Source organism: Pinus tabuliformis, chromosome 7 (assembly GCF_031772625.1).
Source record: "Pinus tabuliformis cultivar Carrire ecotype Pingquan chromosome 7, CPIR1, whole genome shotgun sequence".
NCBI lineage: Eukaryota > Viridiplantae > Streptophyta > Pinopsida > Pinales > Pinaceae > Pinus > Pinus tabuliformis.
In genome coordinates, this window is record NC_142293.1 from 999165083 (window position 1) to 999182660 (window position 17578).

Here is a 17578-nt window from a genome sequence, read left to right on the forward strand (position 1 = left end):
TCCACCCACAGATCAGACAACATAGCTCTAGAAATAGCAGATAGGTCAATGAAAGTTCTTTAAAATAGGTGAAAGATTTGATTTTGTAAATAGGTGATCTTGGTAGAGTAAAAGGCAAGAAACTCCCTTCAATGTGATCTTATGATGAGCCTTTAAGAAACCTGTTGACCACTGGAGTGGCACTTGATGATTATATGAAAACTCCATGCCCAAGGATGATCCAGAGGACACTTGTACCATCAAATATTGTCAATCAACAAAGTTTTTTAACTCTACTTCTATCTTCTCATTATCTTTCTTGTACCCAGATTCCACACCCTACGGGGAATTGTAATAAGTGATACTAGTAATGATCAATTTTGAGTCTGTAACAGGCCTAGGATGTTGGGACTCGATCAGTGAACGAGTTCATCTTGGAGTGTTTTTTTTATCTGGTTAATTATCCCTTCTTTTTTGGAGGCGGATAATTTTCTAGGTTTTTTCACTCACGTTTTACCCCAAAGTTGGGGTGACGGTTTGAAGGTTAAGCCCCTGACACATCTTAGTGCCTAGATTCAATGTATATTACCATACTAGATCAGACAAAATTTCGTGGAATTTGGTTAGGTCTAGGTAGTCATTTTTTAATTTTTTAGATTTCCCGCAGGGCAAAAATTGCAAATAAAATTGTATTTAAATTGTAATAAGTATAGTCTAGAGAAGTTGTATAGGGTATGAGTAATCAAAATTACACCCCTCGCCCTCAACTTTCTACTATGACACACTTTGAGGGGTTAATAATGTGTTTTGGACCCTCAAAACCCACTTTTCCTAAGTTTAGTGGGAAATCTAGCAATTAATTAAGCCAGAAATTAAATAAATGGAGAAAAATAAATATCCACACATGCTAAATGTTGTGGAAATGAAATGGAAAATTATGGGGGAGTTAAAGTGATGTCCCAAGGTGATGTGGACTCCTAAAATCAAGAAAAGGACATGTGCTCAAATAAAATCGAATTTCTGCCATTAAATGAAAAAGCTGCTTGGAAATTAGAATTTGTAAAGTTAATACACATTTGGAAGGATTTGGGAAAATATTTGGTAGAGATTTTTGTGGGAAATTGTCTCCACATGGGTTACCATCCATATACACTTGTCATTCCACCATAAAATTCAAATTTGACACATAAGGGAAGAAGAAAATGATGTCCACTTGCCAGAATTCGATTTTTACACTTGGCATTGGAGCTCCATTCAACAAATTCGAATTTCTCTTTGGGATTGTCAACTCATGCCACTTGTTTAATCACTTCTACATTGGCGTTGGCTCCAATGTCATTTGTCATTGTCAATTTTCGTTGGGATTTGCTCCCAACTCTCTATATAATAGAGCCATGGGCTCTCACATTGTATCATATTGTTACTAGCTATTGTGCTTGTGGAAGCACTGCTACCTTGTACACTTTCAGAAATATCAATAAAGACTTTGGGGTTTCATTCATGAGGTGTTCCTCCTTTTCGAGTGTGATGAATTGTTGAGCATTGATATAATTCTTTTTACTCATGGCATGATCTAATTTGCTTCCATATGCTCTTGTAGATTTGTTAATGTAGAGCTATCTTGCATTGACATTTGATTTAGAAGTATGCTCTAAGTATAGAATGTTTTAGTTGGTTTTAAATAAATCTCTAGAGTTTCTTATCATTGTTTATTGCTAAATCTATATGGAACTAATTCCTAATTGAAGTTTTGTAGAGGGAACATCTTGTTGGGATTACAGAATCAAGCGCGAGGGGAAGTCTTTGGAGAGACCAACCCACTCTTGATACATTCTTAAAGGAGCTCTCATTTGTTCTTTGAACCTTCATAGTCTTATCTTACAAAGTGGTTCTGCAAGGATTTCGGCACATAGTTTGTACACAAGCCAAAAACTTCTAAATTTAAATCTCTTTTAAAAAACATTGTACTTCATTTCTTTCATTTTTTATCTAAGAGCTTGAAGATGGCTAAACAAAGACGAGAGTTTACTCTCACTCTTTAGCTTAGCCTTTTGTAAATTATAATTGTACATATACATTTTATCTTGCTGATTTTTCCATTAATACTTAAATTATTTTGCAATCATTGTTTGGATTGTTTGCTAACTCTTGCGTGGCAGATTTTGAAGAGCAATTTCCTGCAACATCTAACAAGTGTTTGCAGGACCTTTGGCAAGTGTTGGGGGTTTGATTTCCAAGGATATCGTGAGCCCCTTTGAGGCTTATTTTGGCCAAGTCAAGTTCACTAAAGGGCTGCCCATTTTTCTCTTTAAGCGTGGGAATTTGGAGGAAACTCACACCTTGTTTCCCTTGCATAAGTTTTGTGAGATCTTGTCACTACTTTCTCAAGAAAGGAGGTCTAGTGTCCAAGTTTCAAGCAATTATTGTGAAGACTCTCCTTGAAGTTTAGTTAAAGACTTTGAAGGACCCTCTTCTCTTTATAATATTAATAAAAGATCTAATTTTCTTGTGGGAGCTTAGGATTTCTCCCATGGTATCCTATCTCCCCATTTAGAGAGAGGCTTCTCTTGGGTGGATTGACATTTGCATGGTTTAAGCTTTCATACTTCATTCACTTGCATGCTTTAATTGGGAATTAACACAACCTCACTATCACATTTCAATAAGTCAAAGTTTGTTACAATTTCATTTGAGCTTTGCAATCTATCTCATTGTTGCTTGAAGCTACAAGCTTACACTTTACTTTGGGCAATTCATCCTTTACATGCAAGCATTTTATATTCTTAACAAACTTTGATTCATTTCCATTTACCTTCTTAAATTGTTTCATAAGCACTTGAATACATGCTTCAATTTTATGCTACATTGTTATTTTGAATATTGGAGCAATTTATTGTCATTGTATATTGGAAACAAATTTTACTTTCAAGCAAATTACTTGTATCATTTTAATTCATTGATGAAACACATGCAACACTTGTAAGCTAATTTTATTCCTCCAATTGAAGTTATAATTGCAACTTTTTTTTGCTTGAAAGAAAATTCATAATTTCATTTGGGTGAAATTACGAGCTGTAGATGCCCATTGGCATATGTTGTACTGTGATCGCCAAACCCCGAAGGGTATGCTGTTCAGGTCTGTGACCAATAATGAAAAACAAAAAATTCACCCACATGGGTGAGGTACTGTAGTCTGTATATATACATCATCTCAAAATTTAAAGCAGTTGAAACAAAATTTTAACAAAATATGCTGAATAATTAGGGGTTGTTCCCCCTCTGTAGTATCCTATTGTTGTATGGCCTATGAAAATAGCGAAAGGTTCCTTCAGGTGTATGCTCAACGATCATCGACTCTCCTAGAGGGCAATGCGTCGCTTCTTTCGAAAGCTTGTCTGCAATTTCATTTCGTTCCCCGGATGGGGAGCCAATCCCGCAGCAAATCTGGAGCACGTACAAGGTGGAGAGGGAGGAGCCTTTCGCATATTCTTTGCCTTCTGAGTCACCCCGGCCGCAGCTTCAGGTGGTGCAGGTCCTTGTTGTTGTTCACCCATGTTCTGCTCCTTCGAGAGATGATGTTTTGTCCCACGAGAGTTCTCCGATGCCAGTGATGAAAGTAGCGGACAGTCCTTATATAGGTGACCCACTTTGTGGCACCTCCTACAACGGAAGGGGACCCCTTCATAGTCAAGGAGCTGTCGACGAGAGAAGTGTCGCCGGTGTAATGTGATTTTTTCTTCAAGTCCCTCCCTGGTGTCGAGGTGAACTAGTATCCTTTCCATTGTCATGATTCCCGTTTTCTCATAGGACTGATCATGCTCCAGGTAAGTCCTCAGAGCGTCACCGATGCGTTTGAATACCTGGCGGGTCCAGAATTACATGGGTAAACCAGGTAAGCTGACCCAAATAGGTCCGGCTCCAAGTTGTTCGCGCTCTGGATCGAAGAGGGGATCCCATCGCTTGAGTAGCATGGGAGCTAACTCAATATGCCAGTAGCGGGATAGTATCCAATCCGTATACTCCCTGTGGAAGCGAAGGGCAAACCAACCCCTTGCCAAAACCCTAATAATAGGCGGTTCCTTCAACAGTGAGCCCCATACTTCCATGGCCCATTGACGGAGGCGCTCCACTGAATAGTTTCTACCACGAACTCGCCCAACAAGTACCTTCCTCGCCGTATCCAATGCATCTCCCATAGGAACGTCTTCACCGAAAGTCAGGTTTATGTCTGAGTCCACCGCTCTGAGGCACCGGCCCTTTTTGGGCTTGTCCGTGCGCCGGCCCGTAGGGTGCTCCCTAAGTAAACTTCGGCAAGCTTCCGAGGAGTGGCGAGGGGTAGACAATGCAGGTCTAGGGTTCGGGATGGGCGAGCTAAAACACCCAGACCGAATCGGTGAATTAGGGTTACCACTACAAGAGCCCGGATGCACAAAGGACTGAGCAGGGGAGCGTGGGATTTGAAGGGCCAGTCGGAGTGAATGAGTAGGAAGGTGCGTGCAATGGCATGGAGGGATGCAGAAATGGAGCCAGGGGAGAGTCGAAAGTGGGTGAGGCTTGAAGACAGGAGCCGAGCAAGTTTAAGGTAGTCGGTGAGAGTGGAGGGCATTCCAACCCGGGGAGGTCTTCAACATTGACAGCAGTAGGGAGCCGTTTTCCGGTGGAGGGCGTGTGTTGCAGCGTCGGTAGTGCATTTGTCGTCCGGAGAGATTTTGTCTGCCTGGGACCAGTGTTCGGTCCAGCTCGATGAGACCAGATTTCTTGTTCGGGCATCGGGTCCTCCTCATAGTCCACGAGGTCCTCCTCTACCATTGTTGACCGACAGTAAACTGACCTCTGTAATACCAAGGAAGGGTTACCAAACTGTAACGGTGTTCGCAAAAGACGGACAGAAAAACCAACAGCAGCAGACAGTCTAGCATGGGTCACGAGGTCAAAACAAAAGCTTGTTCAGTAATGCACGGTCAGACCCGCGTGGTTAACCCCCAGTGAACTCCATAGTATCCGCCGCGAGGTTTACAGGACCAAGTCACTATAAAAAACCTAGGGTTCTACCGCCATCGCCAAGGGTTCCATGAACTCCGCCAGTTATAATTGCAACTTATGTTAAAAACTATTTCATTTTCAAGCATTGCAAATCAATCTCTTTGAAGCATTTGCATGTATCATTATTTTAATTTGGGGAATTAACACAATTTGCATTTCATCTTAGCATTTTAGTGTACGAAGGCTCCAAGCCTCATTAAAATTTTACCTCCAAGATAAATTGGTTGAAGTAGACATCTTAGGGATCCTTTACTCCTCTATTGACTCCTCACTGTGAGATCCATATCATTGGGCGTGGGCAAGGTCTGAGGATTGAAGAGTTAAATTGTAATCTTGTTGTAGAGCTAATTAATAAAATTAACCAAGACCACCTTCCATTACATTTACTTTACTTGTCTCTTGATGGTTTGAGTTTTCATATGCAAAGTCTATTCCAAAAGCAAGTATTGTAATCATTTCAAACAAGTGTTTTCTTTTCATGTTTCAAGTCTAATTGCATATTGATGTCTTGGTTTAGCATTTCCTTTCTTTTACATTTCCAAGTTAATTACCAATTTTTTGATTTTGGCAAGATATGTTTCACATGTTTTGATTTATAAAGTTGATTATCTCAAAAGCATTTTGTATCTTACATATCTTGTGCTAACAATTCTTATGTACAATTCAGGGTTACTTTGTTTTCTCTTTTGAAAGCATTGCATTTTACTTTGAGCAAATATATCTTTAAATTGTTGAGCAAATTCCTTATAAGGCATTGGTTTTATGGTTTTTTTTTATCATATTAATGATTGGCATTGTTATTTCAAGTTGCTCACTTCATATTTGCTCATAAATCCTTAAAAATAATCCAATTTGCACTATAACGCTCTCCTAGAAACTCACATTTTTTAACTTAACTTTTCATTAGGGACCACCCCCCTTAGCTACCCTAGGAGATAGCTCAAACGGAGAGAGTCGGGATTAGTGTGACAACCCCTTCTCTGAGTTCCCTGCCACCAACCACACCTTGTGGGGTTGAAGGCTTTTCTCACTAACTTGTAGGTAGGTGTAGGCGGCAGGGTCAACAAAACTCACTATGAGTTCTCAGTTATTATGTGCCAAGTAGATTGATGGTTCAAACAAGAACTTCTCCAAATGCCTGGCTCAAGTACTTCGCTGATTCAAGCAAGAATTTCCCCAAGTCCTTGATATCTGATCAGAAAAGATTTTCCACACAACTTCGAAAGGTTTTGTTAGATTCATAGGGATGGGATGGCACATTGAGAAGGAGCTCTAGTGGTTCCAACAAGAATACACAAGATCTACCTAACTAGCAATGTTTCCCAATCCAAATAGAGGTAGCAAACAAGCGACCAATAAATCCAGATGGCTAATGAATATAACAATTTTAAAACAACAGATAAAATTAAAAGCACATTTTAGAAAATATTACCATAACAAGTTGAGAAGAACATGATAGCTTTACCCCAAAGACTTTGCTTTAATTAACAAGAGAAAATACTAGAGAGCTTCCAGAGCCAATTACACCATCCAAAGATGTTTACAATGAGGATCCTTAGGCTCAATTAATAGAAAAATGAGAGATCTAGATTCCCCCTCCAAGTGGAAAATGGCTAGGTCCAAAGAGGTGCACAAATTTGACTTGATCCCAAAGAATAACAACTAGTTGAAGCTTGATCCATGCCAAAATTTAATCTTGTCCCTTGATCTAGAAGAAGAAATTCGAATTTGTTGATGAAGGCTTTGATCCCAATCCAAAAAATAAATTTTTCAAATTTTTCTCCTTGAAAAATCCCCCTTCAATTAACCACCATGGTCCAAAAGTTTGATTTTTCTTAAAAAATCATATTTTCCTTTGATAGAGGGCCTCAAAAATATTTTCCAATTTCTTTCCTCGAAATTCCCTCATTCAATTTAACCACCTAGACCAAAAAAATCGATTTTCCTTGAAAAAAAAATTTGGTCCAAGGAATTTTTTGTGGGATTTTTCTACCTTGAAAACAAGTCCTTCAAATTTAATCTTCCTCTGGAAAGTCAATCTCCTCCAAAAATTCATTTTTCTACCTGGAGAGAATTTTATTCTCTCATTTTTAGTTTTTTGACCATTTTCCAGCTAATTTTTTTGCCAATTTTTTGCCGAAAAATCAAAAATAAAAATAATTTGACGGGATAGACATGATTTCAACCCTCAAAATGTGTTTGAACAGAGAGTTGAAGTGTAGAGGTTCTAATTATGAGTACTCTACCCCCATCAACTTCTATAAACATTACATTTTACAATATACATAGAAATAAATATTAAAACCCCGACTAGTGGGAAATTTTAATAGTTAAAATTAGACACACACTTAACCAAATTCTGCAAGACTCGGGACATGATCTAGTATGATAATTTACATAGACTCTATACACTAGGACTCACCTAAGGCATCACCATCTAGCTCCAACCTAGCTTTGGGTTATATTTGGGAGAAAAATCCTGCCAATTACAAGGGTTTATAAAACATGAATAATTAGCGGAGGGTAAAAAACTCCCTAGAGTGAAACTTTTCGCTGAAAATATTAAGCTTACCTAGGTGTGTTATATGGATTTATAAACATACTAGAATCATTTTTACATATGTCCCACAGGGCTGCAGAATTTAGATTACAATTTTGAAAAAATGTATGTTGCTATAAGGTAGTTGACATAGAGTGGTCAACAAGACTCACAGATAGAGTCTAAAATGATCTTAGTTGTTGATAATGGTGGTCGTTGGTGCTCCAACGAGAGATTATAAAAGCAAATCGATGAGATGGAGATATAGATACATCGAGCAAGAGGGAGAACAAGAATCCTAAGCAGATCGAGCTATCCAGCACAGTGATTCAGCGAGGAAGTCTGATCGAGCCAAAGCATCAATTATTGAGGCTATGTTACCAGAAACCAGAAATGGGAAACGAAATGAAAAGCACTCAAGAAACGAGGAGAGAGAAAATGAAAATAAAAATAAAAAATACAGAGTTAATTTCAATTTTCAATATAGTTTCAACTAAAATTCAAGCCCAAATTTTATTAAAAACCTAAATAATTTGAATACCAAACTGATGCTTAGCAAATTGACTATTAAATATATACATTCTTATACCTCCTAGTCAATTACGTTTATACATTCTTATGCCTTCCGCTAATTATTGTTTTCTTTAAAAAAAATCCAAATAATTAAATATATATATTTAAATAATTGTAATCAATAAATAGAATTTGCAATTAAATGTGAAATTCTTGAGCCACATATAGAATAGTGTTTAAACTATGAATTTTAACAATATACATGTTAAAAGAAAACAAATCAACTTAAAAAAAGGATAATAGTACAGAAATGATCAACTTTCTGTATACTTGACCCAGGCCTCTAAGTTATTGAATGAATACATACATGAAATCTACGGTAAATCTACAATAAAGAGTGAAAATACAAGGCTGAGAACAATCTGCAAAAGAGCGAACTACGACCTGTAAAAGATTTCCCATAAATATATGCACCCGTTAGCGAAAACGACCATAGAAGTTTCCGTCTGGTCTAGTTTCTTACACGTTTTTTTACGAGGAACGGTGGCAACCGTCCAGTTTTTGGTAACATAGGATTGAGGGAGTAGCAGAGACATTTCCATAAGAGATTCCCAGCAATAGCAAGGAGGCCGAAATATTTCTGCAGAGAGGTTGAATAACTAGTGCAAGCAGCCAAAAACACAATGCGAGATGTTGGAAGAGGGTTTGCAGAGTTGTGGAGGTGAGATCGACTTCTAGAAGGCAAAGTGAATTTCTTCCAGAGGCAAAGGGAGGCAGGGCGGCTTATTTGGAGCCAGCTAGCAGGTTGTATCGTTGTACAATTTTCCCAAGCTAGGTAATGCGAATTCCTAGAGGTCGAATTTTCTCAATGGAGTTCAAGATAGTTAGAGGGAGGCCAAGATTATTTGCAGAAGGGAGAAAATTTCTCCAAATTATTTTGCCTGTAAATTCTCTGGAGGGTTGCCAGTTTGGGCATCCAAATATTGTACTTAGTTTTTTTCGCTGTTGCATAATAATAAAATAAACCCTCCTATGTTGCATTGGTTTTCCCTTCGGGGTTTTTTCGAGGACTATTGTCCAAAAGTATTGGTGTCATTTTTGTTGTGCGCATCTATTTTCTTAGTTCCAATATTTTAATTAGCCTCTACAGAATTTATTTGTGAAGAATTGCAGTGTGATTTATTCGATATTAATCAGAAAATTAATAAACTACTAACTAGTTAGAAGAGTAAATTCCAGTTGTTGCAATTCAAGGAAATTTCACATGGTATCTGATGAATTTTGATAAGATCAGAGACTCAATAGCGAGAAGGAGAAATTGTGCAAGTTCAGAGGAAGTTTTGAGCACAAATTTCTCAAATCTACGCAGGCCACCAGGAAGTGCAAATTGCAGAGGCAGAGGGTTTGATTTTCGGACCCGGGTAGGAGGAAAATTCGATCAGTCTCAAAAGCGGAGTTTGTGGGCAATGGATTTGTCGGATAGAGAGTTTCGGTGAGCTGATCTGGGCGCAATTGGTTTGCAGCAGGTTTTGCAACAGTAGATCAGCTTTGGGTGGAAGAGAAAAGCACAAAGAGAAAGAGGAATTTCTAGAATTTCCTAAAGGGTTTCCAGATCCAGTTTCTAGGAGGAGATCTGATATTTCCAGTTGCAGTAGGCCATAGCAGTTTTGCTAGTCAGCCAATGTGAGCTTCAAGAGCAGCAGATCACGTGCAAAATTCCGGAGGACTTCCGAAAAGTTGAGCAAGTTGTCCAGTTGAGGTAGCAGGCAGTGTGAAGAGCAGAGAAGGATTTTTGAAGGTGAACAAGAGCAAATCTACACATTCCAGAAGGAAGTGCGAGCAGCAAAAGGAAGGCCAAGTATCAAGTAGAAGGAGATTTCCAGTTTATTTCCCGATTCTTGAGTTTTCGCAAGGATGGCCACAACAAGACACAGAGATCAAGATAGACTTGATGGAGCCTCTAACTTTCGTGTATGGAAGGCTAGGATGATTTTCGTATTAGATGAACATGCACTGAAGGAGTTTGCAGAAAGTGTTATTGTCGTACCGACAGATCCTCAGCAATAGGCAACCTACAAGAAAGAGATGGCCAAGACAAAGAGGGTGGTCTTGGATGGGGCCTGAGATCATATCGTTCCACATATTGCAAAGAAGGAAACAACAAAGGACATCTGGGATGTCGTCGTGAAGCTATACCAGGATCCATCAAAGAATTGTAAAATTATTCTCAAGGAGAAGCTGAGGACTACAAAGATGTTGAAGGAGGAAGGCGTGAATCCTTATCTCACCAAAATTCGGGACGTTTGTGATGGGCTAGTAGTAGTAGGTGAGAAACCAGAGGATAGTGAACTTGTGAGAATAGCACTAAATGTGTTTATCAAAGAGTGGGCAACATTCCTTCAAGGAATCACTGGACGAGACAAAATGCCTGATTGGGAACACCTATGGAGTGATTTCACACAAGAGGAGCTAAGGCTCAATCTTGTCCAAGGTGCTACTAGCAGCAGTAGCAAAGGGCTGAAGGTTGAGAAAGATGAGGAGAACGTAGCCCTTACATCTAAAGGGTAGGCGAAGAAAGGCCCTAGTCAGGGACAAGGCTCAAAGGGAGTAGAGAATAAAAAGAAGGATATATCGAAGATCAAATGCTTCAGGTGTGGTGAGTTTGGTCACTACAACACCCAGTGTCCCAAGAGGAAAAAGGACGAGAAGGAGTAGCAGCAGACAACAACTTTGGCAGAAATAGAAGAGTTAACCTCCAGGTTGGAGGAGTTTGCATTAATAGCAGTCATACCTCCAGATGGAGGAGCATGAGGCTTCAGAGTTGAAGGATTGGGCAGGGTCCAAGGAGGACAGCATCAAACAAGTCTTTCCACTTGGATCATTACCTTGGCTATGGGAGCCCACAATATCCAGTGGCAAGAGGATTAGTGTCAAAAGGCACAATCAGATCTTGCGAGATAGTGCAGAGACTAGTCGCAATCAGTTACTAGAGTGGCGCTGAGACAGATGAACGCAGACAGTTACTCAATAGACAGTGTAGAGACTAGTTGCAGTGTAAGACTCAAGGGATAGTTGCAGAGGCAGTACAGAGATACAGTGGATCTATAGATCAATTCTTAGTTGCAGTAGTTGCAATAGTAGCAACGCAAGCAATGTTGATAGTAGTGTAGGGAGGCATAGAGCAGTGTCAGCAACAGCACAGATGCAGGGTGATTCAGCTACAGGGTTTGCATATGAATCAGAGTATGTGCAGTGTTGATGGACAATGAGAGCTAGTTGCATCACAGCTGTTAGACATCAGCAACGTGAGGTGGTTGAGCTACAGACTTCAGGATATTCATCAAGTCGATGGGTATAGTAGTGGAGTGGATAAGATAGAACACCTTGCTCGCTAATAGGGATTGTTAGTTTTTGTAGCATTGAACAAGTGTTCTAGTCTCAATTTGTGTCAAAGAGGCTAAAGAACACAAAATCTCCAAAACCCATCAATGGTTTCTGGAGAAAACACCTAGAGACAACTCAATTAAGTTAATTGATCAATAATTAAAAAATGTCAGAGTCTAACTTAGCAAATTGATTAATTAATAGCAATTAATTGAGAAAGATTGAGAAAGCTCTAAAGACTCACACGGATCGACTCTAAGATGATCTTAGTCGTTGATAACAATGGTCGTTGGTGCTTCAACGAGAGATTATAAGAACAGATTGATGGGATGGAGATAGATCCATCGAGCAAGAGGGAGAGCGAGGGTCCTAAGCAGATCGAGCTATCCAGTGCAGTGATTTAGCAAGGAAGTGAGCTCGAGCCAGTGAATTAGTGATTGAGGGAGCAGCAGAGACTTTTTCGGAAGAGATTCCTAGTCGCAGAGCAGCAATAGCAAGGAGGCTGAAATATTTCTGCAAAGAGGCCAAATAGCCAGTGCGAGTAGCCATAAACCTAATGCGAATTGTCGGAAGAGAGTTTGCAGAGTTGGCGGAGGTAAAATCGAGTTCCAGAACTTCCAAAGGCAAAGGGAGGCGGGACAGCTCATTTGGAGCCAGCTAGCAGGCTGTACGAATTTCCCAGGGCAAGCAGTGTGAATTCCTGGAGGCCGAGTTTTCTCAGTGGAGTTCGCGCTGGTCAAAGGGAGGCCGAGATTATTTGCAGAATGGAGGAAATTTCTCCAAATTATTTTGCCAGTAAATTCTCCGGAGGGTTGCCATTTTGGGCATCCAGATATTGTACTTAAATTTTTTTGTTGCTGCATAGTAATAATATAAACCCTCATCTACTACACCGGTTTTCCCTTCGAGATTTTTCCGGGGACTATTGTACAAAAATATTGGTGTCATTCTTATTGTGTGTGCATTTATTTTCTCAACTCCAGTATTTTATTTAGCTTCCGCAAAATTTATTTGTTAAGAATTGCGTGTGATTTATTTGATATTAATCAGAAAATTAATAAATTGCTAACCAATTAGAAGAGTAAATGCCAGTTGTTGTAATTCAAGGAAATTTCACATTACTAGTCATGAGTACTTCCACAACTCAACTGGTAATAGGGTAACATGTCGTGATTGGTTTCAATTAAGTTTAAAGGAAGGACTTACAATTTTCAAAGATTACGATTCTCGTCTGACAAGGGCAATCGTGTCGTTAAGCGAATTGCAGATGTGGTGAAGTTTTGTAATTATCAATTTCCTCAGGACGTTGTTTCCATGGTTCATCCTATGCATCTCCATTCATTTATTAAGATGGATAATTTATATACTGTAATGGTGTATGAGAAGGGTGCAAAAGTTGTCAGGATGTACAAGACCATGTTAGGCCAATCAAGGTTTCGTAACGGAATGGATCTTTATTTTCAAAGATATGATGGGTAAGTTATAACTTGTGAAGTTTTTTTGTTGCTATGCATGATGCCAATAATGCAGATCTTAAATTTCTTGCTATGGTATTCACAAGCGGGAACCCCTTTTCTAAAAGTGCAATCATCCTACAACCCGAAGAGAAATATTTATACACTTAAGTTAAGGCAATAAATTCCTCCTACTCCAAGTCAATCAGTGAAAGGACCAATGTTTACCCCTGTGGCTCTTGGGTTGTTGGATTCCAACGAAAAGGATTTGCCTCTTTCATTAGTCTATAATGGAGAATCTTTGCAGTCCTTTACTAGTGAAGGTCATTATGTTTCAACAATAATCCTCTGTATTGAAAAGGAGGAAGAAGAGTTTGTCTTTATTGACATTCCTGAAAGGCCAATTCCCTCTCTACTACGCAATTATAGTGCTCACGTGCGTCTTGTTTCAAACATCACCAATGATGATTTGCTCAATAGTGCGAGGAGGAGCATGGGTCGTGGCATTAATAATGGAAATGTTGCTTTTGATGACTTCCTTGCATGTGTAGGTGGAAGTGGAAGCACAATTAGTTGAAAGAAAGAACCAAATGAGAAGAAAACTTTCTATCACAGGGATCTGGGAGTGGATAAGAGGTTGTGATTTTCCAATGCTAAAGCAAGTCACTTTCCAAACTTGGATTTAGATGACGATGATGATGATGATGTTGATTCTAATTGGAAAAAGGAAAGTGGTGGAAGCATATCTAAAAGATATGGTAGAGACTCTAACAGTGCCACATAAAAATGACGGGCTTGTTGTCGCACAAACTAGCATGCCTAGTATATAGGTTGGCGCTAGAGGGCACAACAACAATTTGGGACAAAGGCCCATTATCACCACAGCCTATGTCCCTTTCTCTTCTCAGATTTTCACCATCGGGAGGAATCCTAGTATCCCTCACTTATGATTACCATGTTCACACTAGGGTTCAAAGTGAGGCAAGGATGGCTCATTCAATGGAAAGGCTCAATTGAGGTGTAAGCTTTGGGTGAATTTAGGATGGCTTTCCACGAAAAACCCCTTGAGATAAATACTATACGAGACCTAGGGTTGGGGTATTCAATGAGATAAGAGTTCATCCAAGGTCAATATAGTCAAGAGAAAAGGTTTCGAATTATATGATACTAAAGTACAAACCTTCAAGAAATCCCCAAGTTGAAAGGAAACTTCAAGGGTTCCTACTTGGTACGAGAGCTAGGGCATCAAATAAAAAGAGATTCCACCATCAAAATTTGTTCAAAACTTGAGGATGCCTAGAGGAGAGACTAAAGAACAATCATGTCTCAGCGGAATTCAGAATGCACTCTCCTAAAGGATTGATTGCACACCAAGCCCTAGAAGGCCTCCCTTAGTCTTAAAGAGAAGAAGAAAAGAGAGATGAAGAGGTGAAGGAAGATTGATTCTTCAATAAGAAGATGATCACCAAGGATTCTAGACCAGTCCCTGCCTATTGGGAGTAATGGAGTCAAGAATTACTTTGATTTGATGATTTCACTTTTCAAAGAGACCTAATGCAGTGTCACTAACCCTAGATGAGGCAACTTCACAGCTACAAAAGAATTTTATACTTCGCTAACAATATTTGATAGAGTTCCAAGGAATGCAAGATGTAAGGTTGACCCCTAGGAACATTCATTCATCATTGCCCATGAGTAATGCATGCAATACTTCCAATAATTTTAATGTTCTCACAGTTTCGCATTAACTAGGGCACATTAAAAACATGAAATGACATTCCATACATTAGACATTAATCAATGTAAAATATAGCATTAAAATGTACTTACAAAACAATGTGAATATATCCATCCATCAACATTGCAAAAAGAAGCTTCAAGAAAAAATAGCGAGATTTCCAAATGTCAAAGTGCATTCAAACAATTCCAAAATTCGTCCAAAATTGCAGGTCTGAATTTCTCAAGAATAAAGATACAAATCCAAGTGATGATGTCCAATACAAATGAGGCCTCTCTTATTTATATGAGTTTCCTCAAGTTCAATTTAGCCTAATTAAGCCCCTAATAATATTTTAATGCGAAAATAACATGTCTTTGGTGACAAGGCCACCAAATAGCTACTAAAGTGAATGATAAGCCATCCCAAGAGGGCAGAAATAGTACAAAATGGAGTAAGAAAGGTCATTGGAAGGCCAAGATGAGTCCTCTAAGTTCCATGATGAAGAGGAGGTCTCCATAAATGATGATCAAGGAGATGGCTCCTTGATTTCCAAGCAAAACATCATGTGGTGCTCCCAAGTTGTTGTGGGGCACAATCAATGGTCTCGTGGGTCTCCATATGGCCCCATAACAAGTCAATGCTCCATCAGCGAGGGCTAGAGGATGACACATACCCTCCCATGTCTCTCTGGATGAGACAAAACCTCATTTGGGCCCTAGATCAGCTGCCAAGTGTCGGGTGCAAATGTGTGGCTAGTTGGGCAACGTGGTCCAAGTGCATCATCGTCTCTGTATGGCTGGAGCACGAACAAACAATGTATGGTGCTGAAGAAGCCCATGGTGTGGAAATCAACGTTGTGCGATGGTGGAAGCCCATGGCTCTCAACGCTTACCCTACAAGTGCCATTGTGACCCTTTGGAGGGCTTCGACCTCGTATAGGGAGACCAAGTCCAAGATGAAGACCCACCTACAATCTTGTATAAGATTCCATGCATCTCCTCACCTTCCAGTACAATTAATCATTAGTGCAATTGAGTAAACAAGCTTGCTAATCAAGGGCAAAAGTGGACACTTCATATTGGCATGCCCTTAATGGCCTTTAGAATGTACAAATGTTACCTTGCTCGACAAGAGGGGTTAATAAAGGACCCTATTAGGTAGTGTCAACCTCTAAGGGAGTGACGAGTCCATGGTACATCCATCAAATGCCAGGTGTCATCTGAAATAATGATGGAAAGAAGAAGGGGCAAGAGAGAAGGCTCCAAGCTACATGTCATGGTACAAGGGTAGCTATGATGAGGGAAGCCCATGCCTCGGGTGTGTTAGCGCTTGAGATTTCACCCTAGGCTGAGGAAGGTAAACCTTCAAGGCAACATCAAACCATTTCACCTCGTAGCTAGCCCTACGGGGTATGAGAAGGCTCTCTCTGGTCAAACTAGGTGGATTTTTCAATAGGATGAGCTGACCAATTAGAAACACTGATATTAGGCTAGTAAACTGATAAGGAGGGTTGATTTAAAGTTTTTGGGGTTTTTCTGGGCTGCATGGGCAAAATCACAGCTTCAAACAGAGAAATATAATGAACAACACAGGTTGACGACTGAGGCAAGGTAGGCAAGGAATTTACCATCAAATCTAGATTTTTAAATGGGATGGCAAGACTGGTGAGGAGCTAAGGAGGGCAAATAATACTTTGAATCCTCCTTAAACAGAAGAAAACATTGAATATGAGCAAATTTATAGGAGGAGCATACAATACTATGAATTCCTACCTAAACACTTCATTTGCTCAATTAGATATGATCATGAGGTGAATGAAACATAACAGTTTACATATGAGACAAAGGGAAAACTTATGCTAAATTAACATACCACATGAATCTCAGAAGTTAGAGCTGTGAAATTTTCATTAAAAATCCCTGCAGAAAACTGTACATTGAAAGCTCTGTTCCAGCACTCAGCACTCAGAAAATCTCTCCTCTCCTTTTCTCCCTCGCTAACTCTCTTCAAATGAATTTTTTTTTAATACAATACATGAAACGCTGCCCAAAACAGGGGCGCAGTTTAACTAACATTACCAAAAATAACAAAAAACGTTACATCTATTCTCTACATGGTACAGCGTTTCTCTGACTCTTTTGACAATTGGCTCATTAAGAGAAAATCTGGTGCTAAGATCTCATAGAATCAGGGCTACGGATTAAAATAGGCAAATGCGTTTCTTTTGAAATCCTCTGCTGGCTAATTAAAAAAAACAAATACTGGAGCGCATATCTTTTTGATTTCTGAGGTCTTGAAATAGGAAATTCGTTCCTATTTTTCTGTTGCGGTTGATGTCTTTGTGGCATGAATGAGGATCAGACTTAGTGCCCTGGCGTGGTTCCCTATTTTACATTTGTCATTTGAATGAAAACTTAATAATTTTTTATAATGCAAATGCTTTTATAATCCATCTTTGGTGTCATTGGATGCTATGTAATCTGTTCAATAAACCAATCTCCTTACTATGCGCATCTGTATGGGTGGGAGAGCGCTATCTGGCACAGGGAGAGCGCTATCTGGCACGCATCTTTGATGAACGTTGCCAAGCGCTGATACATACGCAAATGATGCTCCGTGGCCGGTCCACATAGCTTGAATTCTAAACTGTTTCAGAGATATGCACCCTTATGGCGTTGCCATTAGTTGATGTGCAGTGAAAAGGGTCCTTTGGCGTGTGTATGATTGTTGCCAGTATAAATAATGTTCTGAGAAATCTTCAAGAAGTTCCATTTGAACAAAATTCTCAAACCTTTGTTGATCAAGAAGGCCTGTGGTTTCTTGACCAAGCAATATATCAACGTTTTCGATTATTTGAAGTGCTCACCTGATGCCACCGCCACCATCAAACTTATCTACAATATATAGATACTCTGTTTCTGCCTGCGCTGTCTAAACCGCTTTCAT

The 17578-nt window shown here is 39.5% G+C and overlaps 1 protein-coding gene and 1 pseudogene across 2 annotated transcripts in view; one reads left to right on the top strand and one right to left on the bottom strand.

Moving 5' to 3' along the window:
- Positions 1–13489, top strand: part of LOC149250954 (puromycin-sensitive aminopeptidase pseudogene) — a 37618-nt pseudogene extending 24129 nt beyond the window's left edge.
- LOC149250952 (non-structural protein) overlaps positions 1–17578 on the bottom strand; it is a 123221-nt gene that overhangs the window by 84196 nt on the left and 21447 nt on the right. The window lies entirely within an intron of this gene.